This window comes from Streptopelia decaocto, assembly GCF_964273445.1.
Source record: "Streptopelia decaocto genome assembly, chromosome: 4".
NCBI lineage: Eukaryota > Metazoa > Chordata > Aves > Columbiformes > Columbidae > Streptopelia > Streptopelia decaocto.
The window spans coordinates 25,077,812-25,103,906 of NC_138658.1; the positions used below are offsets into that span (position 1 = coordinate 25,077,812).

At 39.8% G+C, this 26,095-nt stretch overlaps 1 protein-coding gene across 1 annotated transcript in view; it reads right to left on the bottom strand.

Moving 5' to 3' along the window:
* The window catches only part of ARHGAP24 (Rho GTPase activating protein 24), a 244,228-nt gene extending 218,344 nt beyond the window's left edge, over positions 1–25,884 (bottom strand). Inside the window, exon 1 of the mRNA XM_082050916.1 lies at positions 25,765–25,884. The gene's annotated coding sequence lies outside the window, so the exon portion shown is untranslated. The remainder of the gene's footprint in view (positions 1–25,764) is intronic.
* Positions 25,885–26,095: the final 211 nt, after the last annotated feature.

The following is a 26,095-nucleotide window of genomic DNA, read 5'->3' on the forward strand; positions in this document are numbered from 1 at the left end:
CTTGCTGGCTGTTGCCAGTGAAATTTATACGGCAATAATTTGTGTTCCTAAAACATTCATCACTACTGCTTTCAAGGAGAGATGCCCACAGGCTATTATCAGGGGCTGATAACATCCACCATATTACTACTTAAACGTCTTTCCAGATACATTTCAATTTTCTACTGGTCTGAAAAGCTTACCCTGTTGGTGTGCCATTGACCAATATATCAAGGTGTATTAATACTACTGATTTATATCACAGCAGACGGTATTTGTTTATTTCCTCAAAATCCTTCTAGGAGACTCATCTGATTTTTATTTATGTCATGAATGCATTCCTATTACCCTAGCACTGAAAATGCTTTTATTAAGGCTGCTGTTGCTTTCTTTCATTTCACTTGCTTTTTATTTTAGTGGTGGTATCACCAAATGCCTCAGCTTCTTTAAAAAACTTATTTAGGCATATATCTGCACAGTTAGTCTACTTAGACACCCAAGTCAAAAATCGTTAAGCAACATTCAGTGCCTCACCAACATTATGGCTCACTTGGACTTGGTTATCTTCTGCTTCCCTTCACCTCTGGTCCTGGCTAGATGAAATTGAAATAAAAAGTTCAAACCCTTAAAGCTCAGACAGCTTTTGCTAGTGGACCGTTCGCTTTCTGTCAGGTCTCACTAACAGTTCTTGCTGCACTTCAGCTTTACCGCAGATTTAAACTAGCAAAGTGAACCTAAAAAATAAATCAAGAAAGATGAGGTAATACCACACAAATTTACAGATTGCTTGTCCCAGCCACTTTGATCACATATTCCTTGGTTACACCTTTAGCACCAAGAAGCTGAGCACTCAAAGCTGCAGCAATGTTTGCCATTCTCCATTACACATTTCTTATCAACTGAAGATAAGGAAAACCGGAGTTGTACTTCAGCCCAACAGTGGCACAGTCCAGCTGCTGATGTCTCACTGTAAAGCTATGCCTAACTCTGAGAGAAAACATTCTTGCCTTTGGACACTAAAAAGCAGCCAGTTAATATGTTTATCCATCACTTCCCAAACTCTTTAGTATGGCATTTTTCCACAAGACTTTCTACAGTTATGTTCCCTGTGTTTGTCGCTGTTTTCTCTGAAAACAGCATTCAGAAAGGCATCAAGAACAACTAGTGAAATCACATGGATGTAAAGATGACAGCACACAGCCCTCACTGTCACTCTGCAGCAAGTCAGCTATGAGCTCTCAAAGCATGACCAGAGATTTTGGAAATGAGCACAAACTACTTCCTGTACAATAGCACAGAGCTGAGAGCTACAACAAATACAGCTACAGCTCCCTGCTTTGGCTGGAGAGCCAGTTGAGTTTTTAAGCACTAACTGACAGCTGCTTAACATTTACTCTGCTCCACTGTTTGCTTTGGAAGCTTTCACGATCTCCCAATTAAGCTCTTCAAATTCCAATAGGGGATTCAAGTGACAGATAGCTCTAACAGCAGATTCAATATTAAAAGAAAACACAGCAGTCCAAGGTTCTTTCTCTTCCATTCTTTTGGGTGCATCCTGAGGCATGACTGACAATCCTCCATCTCAAACAGTGACACTTAGTCCAAAATACTATAGAGAGCTCTTGAACCATTTAATTTTAACCATATGGCAAAATCAGGCTCTTATCTTCATAGTGCAAATGCCCCACTTGCCAATCTGCCTACTTCCCTTGGATCAAACATAAATAAGGACCTCTTCCTGCTATCCCATAAATGAATGCCACTCCAGCATCTGTCCATTCTTCTCCCACATACAGGCTGTTTGCAAGGCCATTCAGTTAAATTAGAGTCCTTCCACTGTGTATTTTATGCCTTCCAGGTGCTTAACAGAAGTCTTTCAACAGAAAAAACATCAACTAGCTCTCAGTTTTCTCTCTTGAAACACCGTCATCTGTTCTTCCTCCCTCTACAGGTCTCTATGGATACCACTCCATCAAGACCCTTTACCCAAGAAGAACCCTTGCCATAAGAAGAGAATTTTTACATCTGAATTTTTTAAAGCATCTATATTATGCTTGGCACAGAGGTCTACCTTAAGTCCCTGTGGCAGTTTCCCCAACATTACACAAAACAGATGCAGTGAGGGGAGGAGATGCTGTGAGCAGAGGCTGCATGGGATCAGATATTCAAATGAAGCAACATAATTGGATGTCTAATAATGGAAATAAAGGCTGCTGCACTCATCTCCACATGCCTCGTTTAGTTTTACATTTCAGAACCTAATTTATGACTGGTGACCTGTGTACTCAGAAAGTTTTAATTCCATCTATTTTTTTCAAGGTGTCATGGCAAATGACCTCCTCCTCCAGACAGGCAGCCACAGAAATGAAAAGGGTCACTCGTGCACCAATGAGATAATTAAGGCTATTATTTCAATAAAAAAATTGCTTCCCTTCCTCAAGTACTCAGAGCAATGCTTTCAAATCACCAAGGCAAAACAGTAAGGATTACCTACTTTATGCAGCATAGTCCAGGCTAGATGACAGAGACCTGTCACTCTTTGACTCCAGTATTTAACCAAGCAATTTAACTAGAGCTAGTGAAATTTGTATTAAGTGCATGTATAAAGGACTTGGCATACTGGTTGTGGTGGTGTTTGCTTGGTTTTTAATTTCATCTCATTTTTAGAGAGATTATCTGCTGCTCCTCATAGGCAAACGAGGCACAGGAATCAACAGTCTCTGCTCCCCAGCCTCTTCAGGGCCTCCCGTGACAGACATCCAGACCCAAAAAAGGAAAAACTCAGACTGGACCTGCTATTCCCGGAACGAAGTACCTCACTAGATACTCCCAGGAAAGCCTCAGTCATGCAGTTTTCCTCATCATGAGGGAAGGGGTCACCTCTCATTCTCTGTAGGCAGGAGCATTTCTAAGTCACCACACAATTCCAGCATTCAGGTTCTACAACAAATGCTGAAAAACAAGGGAGTGATCTGACAAAAGCTACCAGTGATTCACATCTGCCTCAAACTGTGCATTACTGCGTCAGCTACCAGGAAACAAACTAGTGAATAAAAATATATGCTAAATCTCAACAGCTAGCAAGTGAGACTAAACTACAAACTTGAAATTAGGAACCATATTTACCTTTACGGGTAACTATCAATAGAATAACCTTCCAACAGTTGTGCTTGACTCACCATTATCGGAACTCTTCAAAGCTTCAACAGGCTTTCCAGAATTTAATACCAGGTTTCCCTCAAGGTCTTTCTGCACTTGACCATCTCCACAATCTGATATGTCCTTTCTGATCTTCTATCTTTGCTGCTAGATAACTGCTTATCTCCATTTAAGGAGAAGCAGTCCTGAAGGACTTCAAGGGAACACCAAATAACCAGAAATTCTTCACTTATAAGACAACCAGCAAGGAGCATTCACCATGCGAACAGCCGACAGAGGAACAGTGTCATCTGCCTCATCTCTACCAAGCCTCTCACAGCAAGATCCGAGCCCTAACAGGTTAAAAGCTTCTCCTGTTTCTAACTCCTTTTCTTGGTAAGTGACTCTCCTGCTCCAGCCACAGGCTAGAGAGGACCTTCCCCCTTGCCTGTGTGTCCTCCAAGCTCATTAGTCCAGGATAGCTAAAATACCAAGCAGGTTATCTGGAAGAGAGTGCCCAAACATATGCTTATTAAAGAGATTATTCAAATCCATGTACTATTGAACAGATATCTAAGGCATCAATTAAGGAAAGTCTTACACTATCAACACACTAGAAAAATAGAGGTTTTGAACTGATACTGCAATACAGAGAGTCTCAACTTGATGGTCCAATTCATTTATTTTATCATCACCTTTGAGGTAAAGCGTTTACTATCAGGCAAAAACACAACCTTCTTCCTGTAACTACCAGAGTATCTGTCTGATGATAATACTTACTGAAGTCTATTTCACCCAAGCCCCCCTTCTCCATCCCAGACCCCCTCACCCATTCAAAAGTGACCAGTAGCAGGAAGATAACTTAAGTAGCTACATGAGGAAAATAAACTTTCTGTAGAACCGTACTGCACTGCATCTACCATTAAGGCAATAGTGGGACTCAAAATCCCTTTCAGGGAGGCTGTCAGAAACCTCAAGAGTTCTCAGCCAGAACCTAGCTGTCAGACACAGACCTGGGCCTTATAGCAACTTGAGCCTTCCTGCTTGCCAGACCTTGGGGATCAGATGCAAAAGAAAATGCAATTCTCTTGTGATTAGCTTTCCCACCACTGCCCCTCCCCTTACCCCCCAACCCCAATAAAAAAGCCACAATCATTCCTGGCCCATCTACAGAAGTACAATGGCATGAAGGCTTGGCACAGCCATTGCGCTTCCTCAGAGAGCAGCAAGTTGCTATACTGCCAACATGACAATGAAGCTGACAAATTCAGAGTAGGGAAACACATCCCAGACTGTAAAGCCATTCCTACTGATCCTTGCATAGAAGTCATCTACAAGTCATTCCTGTGACTGGAATATTTCAGCAAAACTGGATGTTAAAAAAAACAAACCAAAACAAACAAACAAACAAAAAAAACATAAAATCACTGTTTCTTCCCCCTTCCAAAAAATGTAATTATGCTGTTGGGAACTACTGGATATCCATACTGCAGGGCTGTTGTCCCATTAACTTCTTCTCTTGCACCTACCTGGCAAGTCTCAGAAATAAGACAGATGTCACAAGTGATATAAACAGAGAACAGGATCCAGCCCAAAAAAAGCCATGAGCTAGAAGCCATGAGATTTGAGTTCTAGTCCAAGTTTCTGCCAGCCAAGCGAATCGGGGCAATCCATGCTGCTATGCTGTGTCTTTCTTCTTCCCCTCCAAATTCTAACACATCTGTTTCAACTTAAGCTCTCCAGAACAATGACTCTCTGTTGCTACAATGCCCAACATGTTGTGCTTCCATTAGGAAGCAACAAAAACCTTGTATGTCTAAGGCAACTGCTGGAAAACCAGGCTCAGTTCTCAAAGATTCTGGCACAGGATTTTCTTTTCTGTATTTTCTGCTGCAGAGGAACAGGATGAAGTCACCCACTAACAGTACTAGAAGCAAAGTATAGAGAAATTTGGGCTGTGAATTCCATCTCCACAGATCAGGAAACACATCTAATATCACTTCAAGAAACTGTATAAATCGTAAGTAAATAATGCCTTGCCGATTTTTACACAGACCGTAAAAACCAGAGAAAACTCACTGATTTGAGGACTTTTTCCAGCATCAGAAAATTCTGGGCAGGCTCTCATCATTTTTTCCGTATTAGGTAGTATGGAGATGTCCTGGAAGGGGGGAGGAAAAAGTAGCCCAATATTGGTCCCACTATGTGGAGTAGAGCCTCACGAGAGCAACTAAGAAATGGACATCATTTTGGTCTTATGAAACCTGGACTAGAAATTGCTTCAGTAAAATAAACCACCTTCCAACACATCTCTCATTTTGAGATAACACAATAATATGAATAATAGGACTCAGTAACAGCATCTCCAAAGCTGACACACACAGGGCCAGCTATAGACTGAAGCAGGGCAGGAAACGCAAAGCAGACACACCACTGTCTCTCTGACCTGTTCTGGGCACCTACTTGCAGCAATATCCTGCTTATTAAAATGATACTGACCCCTGACATGGAAAGGGGCTCCCAAAGGAGAAACAGGTATGGACAACACAGATCACAGTTTAGAGGAGATAACAGGACCTTTTTTACCACTGCTCAGTCACGTGCATTAACTGCCTTTCAGACTTTTAGCTAGAGGCAGGAACATGCAATTTCACAGATGATTTGATGGAAGTTCCAATACTTCTGCTCAATTCCTCCCCTAAGCCATCTGTGTTGCACTTACAAACTGCACTGACGAAACCATCACCTCTTCTGGTCAGCTGACCACCCACTACACCCCACTGGGAGAGACAAAGAGGAAAAACACATGTATAACAGAGTCTAGGTCACTCAATCCAAGCAACATCCAGAAATTGTTAGCTACATAACAAATTCTAGAATACCTTCCATTTCAGTAAGCTGACTTCCATACAGCTACCAACTCACTGTATGTGGCCAAAGCATCCTCAAGAAGAGATTAAATAAAATTAGTAAGGACATGGGGCAGTTAAGGATGCAAGTTAACTGTGTACCAAATTGTTCATAATGCACAAATGGATGGGCCCAAGATAAATCTGTTGGGCAAAAGCAGCTTTAAGATAACCTAAGGAAGAAATGAAAGTACATTAGCATGTAAAACAGCAGAAATGCACACCACTATTTTATACCGGAGAGGATCTCAGCTTTGAAGATCATGGGCCTAATTACACAGACTGCTGTCTGATATCTGTACCTTTGAGATGTTTAGGTAATTTTTCAAGACAGAGAATGAGAACACAGACTGAAGTGCCTTTTCTGTTCCCAAAGCTCAGACACACCCTCCTCACATACCACCTTTTCTACCCGTTCACCTCTCCATTGCTACACTTGATGACCACATCTGCTCTACGACAGATCTCGGAGGGTTTTTACACAGTCCCCATGAGTGTCAATGAGAAACTGGGGAGGATTTCTTCCGGCATTTCACTCAAGTCTCGTCCATCTGTAGTACACATAGTAGTACACATACTAATCACCTTGGGCTTTATTCTCATTATGCCCATTATTTCTGTACTCCATTACCGTGGAACAGTACTGTAAACAAATACATAGCTTCACGGGAGTTGCGCATCTCCTGCCAAACTGCACTTCACCGTTGCTGCTTTAATACTGGTTTTACAAGTATTTAAAATCATTTTATCTATCAATGCAATTTCAATGAAGTCCAAAGTTTAAATGCTCTTGTACACCAGATGAAGAACTTCCTCTGTACCAGGAAATGTTCTATGAATTGCACCATTAACATGTGTCATCACCAGGACTAAGAAATACAGGACTGGCGAAGAGAATAACTCGGGAGGCGAATGACAAGTACTGGCTTCATATGAAGTAGTAAAACAAAATCTAATACAAGTGCATCACGGTCAGTTATAGTAAAATGTAATTACATTGATCAACTGGACATTTCCTGGGGAGGGGAAAAAAAGGGGGCAGAGGGAGGGGAACACACACCAACCACAAAACACCAACACAAAACAAAGCATGCAAAACACGCACCCACACAGTATCATCACAGAGTAGAAAAATCTCATTAGCATAATGAAGGGAAGAAGTTTTTTTGTGAAAAAATAGCCATTAGCATTCATGTTACCAAGACCAGTCAACAGGAAAACTGTAACAGACCATAAAATAAGCTTACAGGCTTTTTACCTTTACAGAATTTTTGTTCACAGTCTCATTTCACAGGTATTTTGCAGGTGCCCCTTGATGATGCAGGCTGACAAGTCAGTAATTTTGCCTGGCTGCTTTTGTGAAAATTATTGTTAAATAGTTAAGAGTTTATATCCTTTACAGACTGAAGGCAAGTGTTTACTGTAGTTCACAGAGGCTATTCAGTTTTACCCAAAAATCCAAACAACATTTTGTGTATGAGATGAAGTATGGAACACATTTTGGGATGAGCACAGGGTGAATGAGGTACAACTAGTCATAACTTCAATGGAATGCAATGGACAGGAAAGAGATCCCCTGGATAGAAAAGTATACCATTTAACTCACTTTTAAATAGAATGGTTTCTGAAAAGCTGTAATTGATTTTCTAATACATGTAGGATGGCCACAATTCAATAATAAGCAATGCCTTTATATCCAATCCCATTTTGTTTCCAGAATTTTTAGGAATAATTGATATGCCTTGGGTGCTTTTACTTAGCAGCTTTTCCATCAAATAAATGGATTTTATTTCACGGACAAGAACAAGATGGAAAGACTCCAGTGGTTTGGGGGTTGGTGCTTTGGGGGTTTTTTGGAGGTGTTTGTCAAGCCCAGGAAAAATAACATTACTTACGTATTGGACAAATATTTGAGAGATTTCCAAAAAGATTTCAAAGACAAATTCACTGTTTCCATTAAGCATATAAACAGTAACCCAGAAAGCAGGAGTCTTTAGTGACGTGATAAAGCACTTACACCACATTCTTGGGGTTTACAGTGTCACCAGAACCATTTTAGTTTTGGGTTTGTTGTTGTTTTTTTAATTATTATTTAGTTTTGTTGTTGTGGTTTTGGTTGTTTGTTTTCCTTCATAGCTCTCTGCGATCCTGTTCATCATTCTCTCTAGATACCATTATTCTCTCCTGAAATTACAAGTTTGCCACATCAAAGAAGGGGCAATTCCAGAAAACCATGCAATTCATTGATAGAACTCATGTACCTACCATCTCTCTAATTGCATGAAAGTCCTTCAGGCCCAAACTTAATTTCAGCAAACCTTAAGCAAACTTAACTTAAGCAAACCTTAACTTCAGATGCAAAGGGGCCAACTCCTTTGGCACTGAACGCACTCACACTCCACATGTGAATGAACAGCATATGCTATAGGTGCTTTTAGAGAAACAAAGAAACAGTGTTGTTCCTACCCTGAAAAATAAACATATTAAAGCATGACTAACATTTCTCCCTGTGGTAATGGATGACAAAGAGTGCCTGCGGGGGCATCACTACCAATCTATGCTTGTGCCTGTATTTTCAGTCAGAAAGAAAAGCCAAAGGGTAGGGTTATGTTATTCTTCAAACACAGGGGAAAAAAAATGCAGTTTTGCCCCCATCTGCAGAAATCTTAATGACACACACACTGTTTCTTCCAAGGTTTGAGACTACCCAACTCTTATCACCCTTCCTCTGCCAAGCCAAACATTCGCAGGCCAACCTGGAATATTCACGGTAACCAGACCTGCATATTTACCACACAAATCATGCTCCCACTTCTGCCAAAACTTCTTGTAACATCACTTTCCAGAAGTATTTTACCATTTCTGCCTCCAGAAAGAAATTCAGTGACCAAGCAAAAAGGACAAGCACTAAAATGGACCTACGCAAAACCTTATGTTTCGATGATCGGATACACTGTGGAAAAAAGTAATTCTTGTCTAAAATACAGTTACTTTCTACTTGAGCTACCCCCACAAGTGGCCAAACCAAACTCCAAGATTTGAACAAGCCCAGACACCGAACAATCCTGAATCGAACTGACCATTTCATTGCCTCAAGCACATTTCTAACACTTACTTCTGAATCTGTTAAAAGGCAAATTCTTTTCCAGAATCTCAAGCAAAGCCAGCTGTTTACTTCATCAGGACAGCTCACCACCAGTTAACATTCAGCTGTCAAGCACAAACATGTTAGGGAATTATTTAAATTGTGCAAACCATGAGCTTTCCATTTCTGTGATAAAGTACTGAAGGCCTCATTAACTGAGAATACATACTGGTGACAGACACAGCCTGAGGTACTGAAAAATCTCAGACAGGAGTTTCCCTTTCTATTCCTAACCTGAATAGGTTGTGACAAACTCCACACACAGGTAAACTTCACAGATCCATAAAGTGAGAAAATTATTGATGTTTAAGGGCACTTAAATTGAGCCACATGCAAAACTCAAGATTGCCATTAGCTTCTAAGCAAATAAAAACATACAGCCTCATTTTCACCTGGGTTCCTTTTCTTTATATTTTAAGGATTTTTTTTGTACATTTGCAAAGCATTCTCTGCCTGTAACATATTATGAATTGTTCTCTCTTCTGAAAGACATACACTCTTTCAGTGCTGATCGGCGTACTTCAGCTTCACCGCAAGACTTAACACATTACCCAACCACGACCTCCACTTCATGTTGCCAGAGGTGAAATAATTAAAGCACAAGTCTAAAGTTTGACAGTGGGGACTCATGACAACTCTGGCATTACTGTCAAAATATAAAGCCCTCAACAGTTTGTAGCAGGGTGAAATTAAGGAGACAGTGACTTCCTCCTGTCCTATCCTGTTGTTCATTTTCCTCTGGACTACCTCTCTCTAGTTTCCTCAGCACAAGGGAAATACAGATTTAAATAGCTACAATTATCTCTCTACCAGAACAGAAAACTGCAAGAAAGGATGAATCCAGACTACCGAACGTCTACTGATGCTCGTGCACCTTTTTCCAATGAACTCCTGTCAAATGACAGCATCTGTATTTCACTTCCCTCACCTGGCTTCTTCAAAGTGTGGTTTGCCTTTGGGAACCTTTTTCTAAGAATACAGTAACAATCTGAGCACTAATATGAAGATGTGTTCCCTTTAAGAACTGAATTTGACAGAAAAAAGTACTAGAGCATCTTCCATGCTACAGCTATGGGATTTGTTACATCCAAGCTACAACAATTTTTACTGCATATTTTATATACATTCAAAATAAAACTTGGCTTTGTTTTCCAGGCTTGCTCTCTTCAACAAGCCTTGAGCATGCTTTGGCTGGCTTCAAAAAGCTCAAGTTCCCCTTTACAGAAATTTAGGTGCTGCCCTGCCTTCTGAAAGTCTCCTGAAACTTCACTATTCAGACACAAAAGGAAAAGGCTATTTACCTACCAAAAAGCCATCCCCGCTCTGACACTGGAAAGATTTCCCCCTGTGGACTGTCCATACCTTCCATTCAGCATTTTCCTTAACACAGACTTTAGCTTCTTCATTGGTGAAAAAACGCAGACAATATAGGCATAAAGATCTTTGTGGAGAATATTATATCTGCTGTGGTTGTGGGAGATGAGGAACACCCATCTGTGAAACTGTTCTAGAATCAGCAAGGTGTCTTTCCACCCTTCAGAGGTTTTCCTAGCAACCAGTTAGAAGAAAAAATTCCATACAATTAAAAAAAAAAAAAAAAAAACAAAAAAACAAAAAAGGGAGAAATTGTCTCACGAAGGGAACCTACTATGCTATGGCCTTTGACAACACGAACATCAAGTTGGATTCCAATTAAATTATTTCTTGCCTGGTAACATCCTAATTCTTGCTTCCAAATACTATCAATTTGAAGCTCATCACCCCTGATGTTTAACTCAAGGCTTTTCTGTAAAACAATGACCCTTAATCACTGAGTTATTCTGCAATGAACATCATCAGACAGAATAAGGACATTACCATTCAGTACTGTTAAGTCACATTCGTACTGATGTTGAAATGGCAGTGAGATCATACAAGATAAATTATTTAAAATATCTTCCTTTCATTAAATATCTATTCTTCCAACCCTACCCACCTACATGATAATTTGACCTGATGAACTCCTCAAAATAATCCTAAGCCATTGATTATATCTGCTACATCTCTAAAATCTTATTACTTTACATGTTGACTTTTTCTGCAAATAGAACGCTATCTGTGTGCACAAAGAGCACGTTTTAGTATTATAAAACACGCATCATAATGTTTTTCCCCCTTGCACCTCCTTGGTCTGCTTAAAATTCAAACTTTTGCTCAAAGATGCACAGCTATATTTTTTGTCAGCTGATTAGGTTTGGAAGATGTATATTGGAAATGCAAAAAATATGGGAAGTGAGAATAGTGATTACACTCTGTACCTAAGGACCTGAGTATACAGAGAAGAGCAAATATGTGTTAACGAACAAGGACAAAAGTGACTGTGACTAATGCGGTATTGGATGAAGCATAACAAATAGGATGGTTTCTTTCAATTGGAGCCAAATCTGCAGTATGAAAAACATTTCCAGAAGTTCTCTCTAGATTATAATGTCTAAATTTTAACTGCACCTTCTGATAGCAAATTACCAAACTCTGCGTTTTCTCAGAACCTTCACAAATTTCCGGATTTAAATTATCATGAATACTCTTCTTAACGTAACTGTCCCAAAATATTGGCAAAATACCCTTCAAATCTTGTCACAATTGAACAAAAATATCACTAAGGAAATTTATATAACGTCAGAACACGTCCAGAACATCAAGGCTCATTTTCTAAATCTGGCAATGCTTTGCTCACAGTAATAACCTCAATGTAGCAACCTAAGAGATAAGCTTCAGTGGTTACTCAGCTAACCTGTCTGAGGTATTGTACTAGTACTAGTGGGGTTTTTTGCTTGTTTTAAAAAGCACTAGTACATCCTCACCAAGCAAAGCTACTACGTCTGACCAAACCCATAGTATCTGTAATTGTTTTTGCAGCAACCAAAGTGTTCATTCTCCAGCGAGTTTATCCACACCCATCAGACTGCCATGTTTTCCTCTGTGGCAGTATCTAAAATAACTGAAAGTGCTGTCTACTATTTTTCACTAACAACTTGCTCAGAAGCATTAAAACCATTTATTTCTTCACCTGGGTGAACCGAGCCAGAAGGACTGAGATGTTCAAGCCCACAAAAAATATTTTATGATTAAAAGAAACCCAACTTGATTATTTGTTAGAGCTCCTAGTCATTAGTCTACCTTATCCCTTTAATTATTTGATATTTCAATCATCTAAATCTTTTTAAGAAGCTAAGCTAGATATAACACTCTTAATTAAAGCTCAGCTGCAAAATTCAGCTCTTTTCTATTTGGAAATTGTTATAATGAGCCTCTTGTTGGCCAAGAAGAGTGCAAATGTGCTCTTATATGACAGAGTCAGCAATGAACTGAAGATTGTCCCTCTCATTAAAGTTACATCCATCTCACTTCGAATTCACAAGGTGACTGACACTATTTGGGCAAAAATTGTCCTCATACTGGATAGAGACTGTTTCCTAAAAGAGCAGCCGTAGACTAATGGCAACAAAACAGAAGCTCACGCTTCAAGTGTAGAAAGGAGGTGTGCAAATACTAAGATGATTATAAATCTGCTTAAGAAAGCGTAAGACTGTCAAGGCCAACTGTTACAAGACATTACTCACTTATCCAAGACAGTGGCTCAGCATTCCTCCTGAATGCTATAGCCACCTCCATCAACACAGGCAATGTATTTTTTGCTGGAGGCACGGAAAAAAGTCAGCTTTAAAACCCAATACAAATGTGACCATGATTTTTCAGTAGAGCCTACTTCAGTTTTCTGCTTTTTGGATTTATGGAAATAGGAAACAGTTATCACCTAGACACACATATTGCCCTCTTATCCACATGGCACCCCACAACAATGTACAAACAAGCAAAATGCTTACAACAGAAATTGTGAAGACAATACATACAACTCTGTGCAACACACCAAAATACCACTCTACACAACAACTCTGCCCTTACTCTAAAATGGATTAAACAATTCAGTGCATCAGGCAGACTTTCTGGACTTCTCAGATAAGGTTCTCTACTGCTTGTATCATGGCAAGAACAGCACAGGTAAAACACCATTCATCAAATAAAAGCATATTTTATAACAATGTGATTATTTTTGGACATAATTTTGTTGTCCATTTACTCAATGACAAAGTGTTCATCACTCTTGTTCACTGTGAACAGGCAATGCTGCTTCAAGAAAATGTGAACTGGATCTTAGTCCTTCTCCAGAGCTCAGGGCTACGTGCAACTGGGGCAAAATGTGAACTCTTCTCTGCCATGCACCATAGTATTTCTGTGCTAGTCAGCAGGAACACTCAATACACTCTTCCACTGATGGGCCAAAAATTCACAGTTCTGATAGGTGTGACAGCAACAAAGAGCCTTTCATCTAACTTAAAGCTAGGATGAAAAGCTAACACTACACATTCTGTACACACAAACAAATTTTTGTTAGATGCATAAAAGGTTTCTTGAACATGTACATTTTTTGTACAACTACAATCTAAGGTTTCAGACATCCATTAAATAACTCCCTGCAAATTTGTTTCCACCTGTTCTTCATCAGCATGTTTCCAGATCCATCAGTATCATCTTACTTGGAGTTCTTGTAAGTGATCTCTAATCTATCCCATTTAAGCTCCCCTCCAAAGTATGTTAGAGCTCCTTTCAGCTTTAATTAATACGGATGCCTACAAGTGGAAATCACCCTATCAGTGGGAACAGCATTAGCCTGTTCCAACAGCTGATGCATGGAGTTTACCTAGAACATATTTTTATGTAATTATAATAACTCTCCAAACTTCTGAAGAGAATTAATACCTAAAGTTTCTTTTCTTCCTCAGATGCTTTTGTCAAGCAAAACATTTTCTGATTAACTGACCAGGTATGCTGACACTTGTCAGAAATCATTAGAAATATAGCAGCTTAGTGGAAGTGAGTGATACATCTTCAGTTCATCAACAAATGCTTGCATGAGAACAAAACATTGCTAGGTGATGCAGAATACAAGCATCTCTGGCTTTACTGTCCAGTTTTGTTGTCCATTTTGTGGACACGAGCTGAGCATTCCTTGATGTGAGGACTCTCAATTTTCTTTGCTCTTTCATTTCAAGCCATTTTTGATGGAAAATTACAGCTGATTTTCCTCCCAGCCAAAGTCCGTTAGCCAAAAAAAGTAAATATACACCTCCTTTCCCCTTTTCCAAAACCAGAGATCATTGAGAAGATTCCCACAAAATCTTTTTTTGCTTCTGATATTTTTTTGTCTCAGCTTTCATGGGTATTAGCAAAGAAAACCTTGAGATATGACCTCACCTTCCAGCCAATGAAAAAACAACTTAAATGGGTATGGTTTCCTTTACATGCAATAACTGCACGGACATGCTACATCATCTGTTTGCTAACTGAATTATACTACACATATACATTCACACCAGTACAGAGATTCTGGGTAATTTCCTGCAGAGCTCTTCTAGCTATGTTTGTAGCTACTCCTGTTGATAAATGGCTTCTTGTATTAGAAAGAATATACAGACAAGTACCTACAAGATCAGCCTCCAGGCCTCTTGCTTTTATCAGTAGCAATATTTCACCGATGTTATCTGGCATTACTCAGCCTTGCACAAAGCCTCTGCAGTAGCTGACAGCTACATACTATTTGTCACATGTGTTTTTATTATGATCCACTACTTCTACAACAAGAAAGCCTCCCTCCATCACCACCGTCACACAGCACCTCCACAGCTCTGCTATTAAGAGCTGCCACTGACGCCTGGTACATCAGCTGAGCTGCTGGCACATGTATGAAGGTGATATCAGATGTCACCAGAACAGAGAGGTGTCCAGTATTTCTTGAAAAACAGTCACGAAGTGAGCATCCAAACTTAGACATCTGTGTGAATTACAGCTGTATTTAGGAAACAGCCCCTATCCAAGTGAACTATCGTAAGATCAGCTGTTAGGAAAGTAAGAGGGATTGTGGCAGGTGCTCCATCCAGCAAGGCCAAGGGGGACACATCACCACCCACGCTCCCACCAACACAATTCCCTTGGCTGCTGCATGCAAGAGCAAATCTGCCAGACCACTCAGCTTTGCAATCAGGGATGGTACTGGGGTCCCAGTGTCAACTTCAGCCCTGCAATCTGTTTCATTCACCCACTACCCTCAGAGGACCTTTTTCTTTTCTCAAGATGCTGCTCTGACAATCCCACAAGTGCGTGGAGCAGTGCCAACTACACCCACCTCAGTGTGCTGCTGTTGCTTCAGTCCCACAAATCAGACTTTGTGCTACATGCACAAGTGTACAAACGATACCCTCTTCAACTTCAGTGTTGCAACAGCTCTGCCCTTTGTTTGCTCTTCCTTCCAAAATGCAGAAAGTGGTCTCCTGAGCAAGGCTGAACCCAGCAACTGGGAAGCCCACAGTTTAGTTTCTGACCAAACTTCTTGATACACTTGACAGGAATAACCTCTGCTTTTGACAGCAGGTAGTAAGTATGAGTCATCACAGAAGAAAAAGTAATTAAAACAAAATAACCACAGCATGCTTTGAGAGTCTGGTCTACAAAGAGTTTGGTTTGTGCAGAACCATAAGGCGGCACAGCCTCTGCACACAGAAAACAGAGGCCTCATCAGTGAGCTCCATCTCACCTCCGGCACAGCTGCTCAGCCAGACTCTGGTAAGAGTTTTGGCCCTTCCTTATTTATTGGTCTCCTCTATTAGTATCAGCTTCCCTGTCTTGTTGTGATTATCCCTTGCACAGAAGATTGCCCCAACTCTTATCTCTCCACCTACAGTCAATCTAAGAATGTAATAAATGAGTTTAACTGAATCAGTCCGGTCACTTAACTGGAGTGTTTTAGCAGACATGATACTGCACTCCAGCTGGCTGATTACGAAACCTCCATGGCCATAGTAACTCAATTATGATAAGCAGAACATCACTGGAATTACAGTAGTATTTCACCTCTGAACGGAGCTGTTCATTATTTTGCACAATGATCTCATCTCAGGGTCCATCATTCACTTGTTCAGTTGTTTTTGTTTTTACTGCAGTATCAGGAACTTAGATCATGAGCCATGATAGAAAGAGCAGCCTTGATTTAGCTGAACTCATGGGGGCATACAAGTAAGACACAAGAGTTAACTGTTAAGATCAGTGGAGCTACTTCAGTTAAATCAGAGTTGGAAGGCTGCAAAAAATTTGTTTACATGCAGAGCAGGCTGCCCTTCGCTAGTGCTTGTACTCCCCAAATGTGTGACAGCTGACCTAACTCAGGCACAAACGCAAGCAGCTTCTCCTTCACCCCCTTCTCAGTTAAACTCTTCTACCAAACTGACTTTCAGGCCTGAAGCACCTGCACCAAAACAGACATCTAGGTAACCACCAACAGAGCACTCTCCAGGTGTAAGAAGGGAAAGAGGAGAGTGCAGAAGACAAAGGTTACAAGTCAAGCTGGCAAGAGGCACAAAGTTGGCATTTCTACTTCTGAAAAACTTCTCCTGCACCTCCTCACCAATCCACCCTCAAGTACTGAAGCACCCAACTCCCAGGAACATCCTCTGGGTATGCCAAGTTGGGACAACATTTGCAGTCTATTTAATCCAGGGAAATATCTGAACTGTAACTTAATTAGATACTAATTTGCACCCTGAGTTACACTGTGATCCCAGAGCTTTCTCAGTTTCTAAAACAAGTTGAAAAGGACAACAAGAGTTCTACACTCCATTATTTCACATAGGTATGCAGACTTTGCAAGTATACATCCCTGTCATCAAAAAATGCTGACTTCTATATATTTGTTTTCAGTTGTACATTCTGATTCATCACAAACTAGGTAGAATATTTATATTCTGTTTTTCCAATTGACACTAGACTTTTACAAAAAAAACCATCTTTTTTTTCCTTAGACCTTTAATACAGTAATTTTATGTGTTCAAATAGAACTGAAGAAAATGTACATAAGACCTGACCAAAACAGCTCAGACATGCCACTCCTTTTAAAATCAGAAAGTGGTATTTCACACCTGAACTACCATTTTTAGATCTTACAATTGCATGTTATTTTGAAGTAAACAAAATTACACTTTCCAGTGTGAACACAAAATGCTGATAAGGTTACACAACCTATCTGAAATCCCACTTAAACCTCTGAACTCCAGCAATGTTGAACAGACTAAACTCCAGCAATGTTCAACACAGGAAAATCAATTATGTCACAGTTGTGTAATCTCTGTGCCAATGGAATTGAACAGATTTGTTTGTAAAACACATGCAACTACACAGTTGTCCTTTACTGAAGAAAATATTTAACCATATTTTCATTAGACAGAAGTTTGCATTCCAGTGAATCCAGCATACCAAATACCTTTACATTTAATTCTAGATTCAGACCACTATTACTAAATATGGTATGTCAACTTGATTACCGCTCAAAGTGACCTAAAATCTAAGTGACAATACAAATAATGCTGAATAGAGTTACAGTAACCTAGTGCAACTCCAAATGTTCAAACATCCTGTTAGAAGTCCTGCTAAAAGACACTTCAGATATCACCAACTACATTTACAATTTGTATTGCCAAGTATCAAGTTTTCCAGTTACAAAAATAACCTCCACGCCCTCTTTTTTTATGGTAACAAACCCACATGAATAAAGGGACAGGGAAAACAGGATTCCTTTTAGAAAGGATGGCGTACTCACCCACAAAACACTATCAACTCTATATATGTAAAGCTCTTTTCCCTTATCCTGCAGTTCAAGGAGGAAGAGAGGGCACCCACCCTATAAAACTATTTTTCATGAAGTTATTAACACCTACCTACTTTATCTGGCATTTTCTCATTTTGGCTATCGAATGGTTCTCTAGATTTTTGGAGGTATGGCAGTATTTAATAGTATCAGTTACTTTTTGGAAAGCTTCCACGCTGGAAACTTCTTTGACCACAGGAAGAAGAAACCTTCAACAAATAGCAAAAGAAAATCAGACATTTAGAAACTGGAGATGACTGAAGGCTACAGGAGATATGTAATCTCTCAGCTGTGAAGAAAGAATCACTTGTTCTTGATGTACCTAAAAAAGGTTCAAGCAAGGAGTGTGGACATATTCATTGTTGTAGAGCCTGTAATTCTTAATTAGGTTATTATTCCCATTCACTATGCCAAAGAGGGTAAAGGAGAAGCCAGAGGTTCCTATCCAGGTACTAAATAGCACCATATTATTAGGCAAATAACTATCCGACAGTCTCTCGTTTTCCTCACTAGACTACTTAGAGCAGTTTAAGACATATTCAAACAACTTAATTTAAGGGTTAAAGTCTTCTACATAAAAAAATAAGAGCTTTATGTAATAAAGACAGTCTAGAGTGCTACTTATGTAATGTGATTCTTTTAATAGATTTGAGTTACAGATTGTCAAATAAGAATTGTTGACTTTTTAACCTTTGAAAAATACTTTTGTCTGAATCATAACATGAAAAATGAAAATTGATGATAGAACTAGCAAGGAATTTGTCCTTTCAGTTATACAAAGCAACAGTTTCCCACAAGAAAACTGATACTCTAATTATAAGCTTCTGAATGAGACAATCTTGTAAAGCTTTGTATCCACTGGTACTATAAATCAGAGGCTTCTAAGTTTGTTTCCTTTATTTTCTTCATCTGGAAGCCTTCCATATGCTTTAATGTTTCAACACGCTGTTCTTTTAAATCAGAGAAGAACTTTGTTATTACAGCTATGGGGAGGTTTATTGCTGCTTTAACCAGTAAATTAGATTTTCATCCTGGCTCCTGCCTCAGTGTTTGATGAGTAATAAATCTGAAAAATCAGAGAGTTTAGTATCTATTTCCCCAAAGATGTAAACAGGTGTACTTCCTATTTATTCCCATGGATGACACTAAGCCATACCATACCTAGGGCTCAGAAAACTTCACTTCAAAGAGAATGGGTTTGGTTTAGTTTCATTGCTTTTATTCTAAAGGTACCTTTAAGTTGTCTTGGGCTTTTTTTGTTTTAAATCTTTAATACACGGTAGCTGCTGTCTCCAGTGTATATCTCCCAAAGCACTGCACTTTGTTAGTACAAAAACTTAACAAAACTTCCTTTTTCTCTCTGAAAGAAGTTGTTCTGAATGTGTCCACAACTCTTGTGATGTGATCCTAACCCAGACGGAGCTTCATGCTGGCTCAACCCAAACTTTCACCTCCCATGAGCTTTTTAAATTCAAAAAAGTCAACTTTTGGTTTTCCCCTGCTTCTTAGAGGCTCCTCCTACCTGTGCAGGCTTAGCGACTCACAGCACCTTCCTTCAAAACAGCCCCAGTTAAGCCAGGCTTCTGAAGCAATCGTGAGACTGGGGCTAATAGAAGACAAGGTGAAAGACAGCAACCACCCTGAAGCAATCACAGCTTGCCATTGCCTGGATACAAGTTCTCTTGTAAAATAAAGCAAAGTAAGAACAGCTGCAAATACCACACTGACAAAACAAACAAGCACCTAGGTAAACTGCTCCAACTTCACCACAGTGTGACATAGAGCATTTTGACCCTCACTTGAAATCAGCATGCTTAAATCCATTTAAAAGCAGCTTACACTGCATTGGTTTAAAACAATTTTCAGATAGCACCATTTAAATGATAAGAACTTTGTTTTGTTACCAGACAACTTTTGCTTTGTGTTCAGTTTCTCTCACCTGGCTGTCACACGGCTTACACTACTGGAATACAGAACTTTCAGTCTCAACTTTTGACTGCTATCACTGTGTCACTGTTTCCAGCTGCACTAGGAAATAAAATTGAGCACTTCATCTTCAGCCAGAACATGGTTAAGTAACTGCAGTGCCTACAAGGCAGCAAAGAGATCAGGCCCAAGGGGAGAGGCACCGAACAAAGGTCGGGAGTTCCCTTCCTCTGTCGCCAGTGGCTTCAAAACCCCACATCCAACTTTAAACGTGCTTTTGGTCTTCCATGTGCCTGCCACAGACAGGGTACAAATAAAAACAGTCATGACAAGGAAGCATGAAGTAAAAGACCCAGCAAGAAGCATCATTTTCACCTCATGGCTTTGCAAACATCAGACCTCCTACCTTAATTGCTGGAGTGGTGCAGAAGCTACACACACCAAGTCTGGAAGACAGTATCTCTCACACACAAGGAAGGCTTCATCAGGTGTGCCAGCAACTAGGGATTTCACAATGATTTTTCTTTGCTGACTATATATTTTATTTCAGCTTTGTGGTAATACTTGATAATCAAACATCCCAGTTGTATGTGTGCAGTAAAGACAGGTGATCTATCACATTAATTCCTTTAATATTTAACTTGCTAACATGCAGTAAACAAGCAAAAGTTCTCCCTCAAGCCCAGTGAGGTGTCAAACTGTGGCACACAAAAAACAAGTTCTAGCCATCTATGAGTGTACTGCACTGACATACCAGGGAGGAAAAGTTCTGCTTCCTTTCTTCACCAACACGTCAAAATCACTATGGAATAACTGCCAAATACACAAAACTAAAACTCACATTTCAGCCCTGTTTTATGAGCTTAAAAACAAATAAACAAACCAACCAAATACAATCACATACATCTCCACAATAACTTTCTTAGAAGGCTCCTCTTAAGAAAATCAGGCTGGAAAAGAGAAATGCAGGACAGGAGGTAAGGGCAAACTTCGCCAGAAAAATGTAACACAAATCACCTCACAAGCACAAAGAGAGCAAGCAGCCTATGAACAAAATTATGAGATCCACAGAAGGCAGAGTCCCCAAACACCCAGTCATCTGAGAAAGGTTTAGCAACCCTCCCCAAGAGCATCCCATCAGCCAGGGGCCCCAATTTCTTCATCTTCATCACATTCAGAGATCTACAGTTCAAACCCAACCCATGTGCCCAAGATCCTGAGACCTGGGCTAACCCTTAGTAAAGGTAAATCAAACACCATCTACACAAACCCTGCCCACAGGTGTATCAACACAAAAGAGACATACCCAATACATAAAAGTGATTCCAGGTGTTCTCATCCAGTTTCATAAAACATCATCTTTGTACGAACCTCCCTCATTAAAATAGGTGCTTACCAGCTTACCTGTATTTCAACATATTTTGAAACCATGACGTTATCATCATGTCAATCACCAAAGATGGGCAAACAGCAAAGCCTTTCAGTGTCTCAAAGTACAGCTGTCAGCTGCCTGCAACATTCTGTCTGGACACAGGGAACAGTGAACCGAAAATTAAATATGTGTAGCAAGTAATAAAAAGGCTGTTGTGGAGGGGAACACAGCATAACCTGTCTCATGCTAGCCTTTAAGGTGAGGAAAAAAATCAAAGTTTTTGATGAAAGGAAAAGCTGATCAAAACAGAATAAATACTTCAGGTGTTACTAGAGAGACTTTTTTGCAATAACACTTCAGAGATGTAACAATACAGTAAGTGCAAGCAGATGACTGAAAAGGAACTACCAAAACTCTGGCAATGTACTAAGCAGAAAATGTTACGTGACTGCCTTTCAAGACACTTTTAGACACAGTACTTAAGCTGTTTACTGAACAGTCCACAAGCGGCCTACCTGGATATTAGATTTCATCAGAGTAGGCCACCCACATATAACTCTGAAGAAGTGCACGCCTCCAAGAAGAATCTCCCAAAAATGCTATGAGCTTTTTACATAATCTGACCTTTAGCAACAAAAAGTCTCTTTTTATAACATGTTAATACAGGAAGAAATCAAGTACAGAGTTCCGTATCACTTCTAAATCATGGAAGATACACTCGAAAAATTCTTGCATCAATAAGCATGGCATTAAATCAAAATCAAAATTTCCTATGAGACATGTCAATAATCCAGCACTTGTTTTAGTTCCAAATGTACAGAAATATAAACAATATAAAACATTTACATATCACACGTGTACCTAATTGGTTTCAGTCTGGCAAGGGAAATCAGAGACACTCTGTGGAAAAGCCAAAGCAGCAAAGTTGCTCATCACAGGAAGTGCAGGACACCACATGCTGACAATTTCTACATCCATGTGACCTGAAAATGTATATTTTGCTTAAATTTCCCTTATGGGAGATGCAGGATCAAAACCAACAGGAACTATGTTTCATCTTCCCCCTCTCCTCGCCCCCCCCTGCTTAAGCTTTCGTTTTTTCATGGAAAGACACTATTGAGCAATCTTGAAGGTTTCAGAACAGGGAAAACAGGGAGAAACAGAACATACAGCAGTTAAAAAAAAAAAAAAAAAAAAAAAACACAAAAAACAAACCACAAACAACAACAACCAAAAACATGCAGCAAACAAACTTACATCAGGCCATCAGAGAACCACCACACTTCAGTTCATTTTAGAAACCATAGCGTGGACTAGGAGATTTGATTTGTACTTTCAACTTATTCCTCACATGGGGGGCTCAGATTCCTCATGCCTGCAAGTCAACCACAGGTACCTACGAGAGAATAAACTCTCAACATAAAATGAACATAAGACACTCATATACAGCATTGAGAGGAACTTAGTCTTCTAGAGATGGAGTGCAAATCAAGAGTGCTGCTGTACAAGTATTTGCAACACTATGCTATTCTCATGCTTATCGGTCAGCACCAATCTCAGAGACACAAGGGAATTGAAGAATAGCAGGATCTAAGCCCTTCCAACAGATACTGAAAGGCCTCCAGGAGAAGTGTAGTGAAGCGGGTCATGGAGAATTGAGCCCTGCTGTGGTCAGTGCTGTGTTTATCAAACATCTAGAGAGGAAATTAGTCTAAAATGTACAAGACCAACAGCTAACAGATTAATTACCAGTCAAGATTCCTTCCCTCAAGCAACATTTCAGGCAGCTACTATCAGAAGACAGGAAACTTAACTAAGGATTAAAAATAAAAATCACATTGCAAGTTAAGTTCGTATTGAATATTAGACTGGAGGATGGAAAGTGTGAACAGCACTTCTGTACAGTGAATTAAATAGCAGTTTATTACAAACTGAAGACTACAACACAGTTTTTGTAACAGATATGCTTTCTTCCACAAAAGCAACTCAGTTTCTTGTCCTGTATTTCCTACCTACATTCTTGCCAAGGGCAGGGGTAATTCAGCTGTGGGCTGACTACTGTAATGCTTGAATGAATATATGATGTGATTAGCATTCCGCATGATTATGCTTTGCTTCAGTTTATATCTACAACTGTTTCATGTAATTATCTCCAATTGTTCTGAACTAGCATACTGTGTCACCACAAAGTTGAGTCAAAGTTTTTCATTACACAACAAAGCCAAGAAAGATGAAACTTGAACTCTTCCAGAAAGAGGAGATGGAGAGCGTAGATGGAGGAGAGGCAAGAGTTTTTCTTCCAGCTTCCCACTTAGTAGATGACCACAAGTAAGAGCTAACATCAAATTTAGAGAAATATCAAAGATAATCTTTACCTCAGAGGCTTTCATGCATTTTTTCCTTGTAAACCATACTGAAACTGTGCCTCAAACCAAATTAGACAATAGAAGATGCTGTGTAACAAGCACTGATAAAAAACACCCACCCCAAGACAGTGCCTCACCTCCTTTATACCATGACTCTCAGTACACACCTGGACATCTTTATTTCCTCACTTGTAAAGATTTTTTTTATAGCCTGATGATCACTGCATGCACACTAAACATCAGCAGCTGAGAGGGCAACGAAGTGAGGACATCCATAAGCAACTTGTTAAGCACAGCAAGCAGCCTTAGGCACATCAACAGGTATCCATCAATTTTTCACTGCTTCAATAATAACATTTCTAACATCACTAAGAAATTATTTTGTGATAGCTCAAGAACCAGCAGACGGTGAACTCAGCCTACATGCAGGTCAGTAAAGCATGATCACACAGTGAGTGTATTCTTTAATATTTCCATAATGTATTTTGTAGAAGTGCTCGATTTCAAGCTTCAAAGATACTATGAAATTTAAGTTCTTAAGAACCCAAGAAAAACACTGTCACTCACTATTCCTTCTTGTATTTCACTTGACTTACTCATTTATCTCCATGACTTCATACTGTAGGTTTTCAAAACCTAATCCTACAACAGTATTTGAATTGTAGAGGAACAAGCTAGATGTAATAGCGTGTTAATCACAGAGTGGTTGGGGTTGGAAGAGACCTCTGGAGACCATCTAGTCCAACCCACCTGCTAAAGCAGGTTCACTAGAGCAGATCACACAGGAGTGTGTCCAGGTGGGTTTTGAATGCTCTCTGGGCATGTTAAGTTACAACGGAGCTTTGTTTCACATTTGAATAATGCTTTCTCCTGCTATTATTTCCCTATACTGAGTCTAAACTCTTTTACCAAACAGCCAAGCAGCTCAGATCAAATATGAAAGAAGGAAAATGCTACAGTCTACTAAATAGCTATCAAAAGCTGCTAGTGTCCAGTTGTGCAGTAAACCTTGTGTAGGAAGAATGGCAAATGGCAATCTCGGTTATCTAGTCAGATAGCACAGTGATAACTGACAAAAGAATGTCTCTTTGCACCGGAAGGCAGTTCACGTCTGGCTATGCTGTAATGTCAGCTCCCAATAAACAGATATTTTGCTCAGTGCTGCTCAACACTTCAGTTTCAAAAACAACCCCCCATCCCCATGCAGGTTACCATTTTCTGTTTTTACATATCCTACACTATGTAGCTTATTCAGATGGTGACCAAGGGATTTAGTATTCAGGTCAAGCACAAGTTACCAGAGAGAAAGAAATCATGCTGGGAAAACTGCTTCTTGATGCATATTTAACTTTAAATGCAGCATCCACTTGGAAACTGCTACAGAGTTAAACCTGCTTCAGTCCTTGCCAGCTGCTCTATGTGGCTCTGAAATTATGCAGAAAGGAGCAAATAACACTCCATATCCCAGCTCCTGGAATGCCAAACTTTCAGCATTACAGCAACAAATGATCGATACAGCATTGCAGTTTTCTGTCCTATCACACTGTCATTCGTTCCCAGCCATCACCTGCAGCAATCTCCTACACACATCAGATCAAAAATAAAGAGAAGAAAACTACATCAGGATCCCAAATGCAGTTTTCCTTTCAGTATAATGGTATTACCTTACAAACTGAGAACAACATAATATGCTAGAAGTATTCAGATACAGTCATAGCACACACACTTACGGTATCATTAAAACAGTGCTAACATCAGTAAAATTAGCATATAACAATTTAACCTGGCAAAATTGTTTCCATCCCAACAAATAAATACCAAATTTTCCCAGTTACTAAATATTCACAATTCAAGCACATACATAACAAACAAATCTTACCTGTGAACTGGCACTTGAAATACAGTACACATAACTGGTATAGAAAACTCAGATACCAATTAATAAAAGAACAGTAATGCTTGAATCATTTACAAAAACATGCATAAAACACTTAATCTAGAGCTGGATATCTAACCTGAAATACCCTAGCCCAAGGGTGTCAAACTCATTCACTAGGAACCATATCAGCCTTGCCTTCAAAGGGCCCAATGTAATTTTATGACTGTAAAAATGCAGTAGTTACCCTGCCCTAGCCTTACATCTCCATCTTGCTTTCTGTAACCTGCTCTCACCTACCCCAAAAAGGCACCAGTACCTGAAGGACACTGTATATCATTTCATTTTCTTAGTTTCAGAGCTTGTGTGACTTGCAAGCCAATAAACCAAATCCCAGGACCAGTACACAAAAGCTCTGAGCTTTCAAGTCCTCACTTGATGCTTGATGTGGCAGCCTTGAAGGGGAAGAGTCAGAGTACATATGAGAGGTGACCAGCAGACCAGCACACAGCGAGTGACAGCCACCTCCAGTCCTCCAGCTCTGATGAGATCACCAGCCTAAAAGCCTATAAACCACCTCCCACAGGGTGTGCACAGGGAACTTCTGATTTGTGACTGTAATTTTTTACAGTCTCTGAGCATTCAGAGGT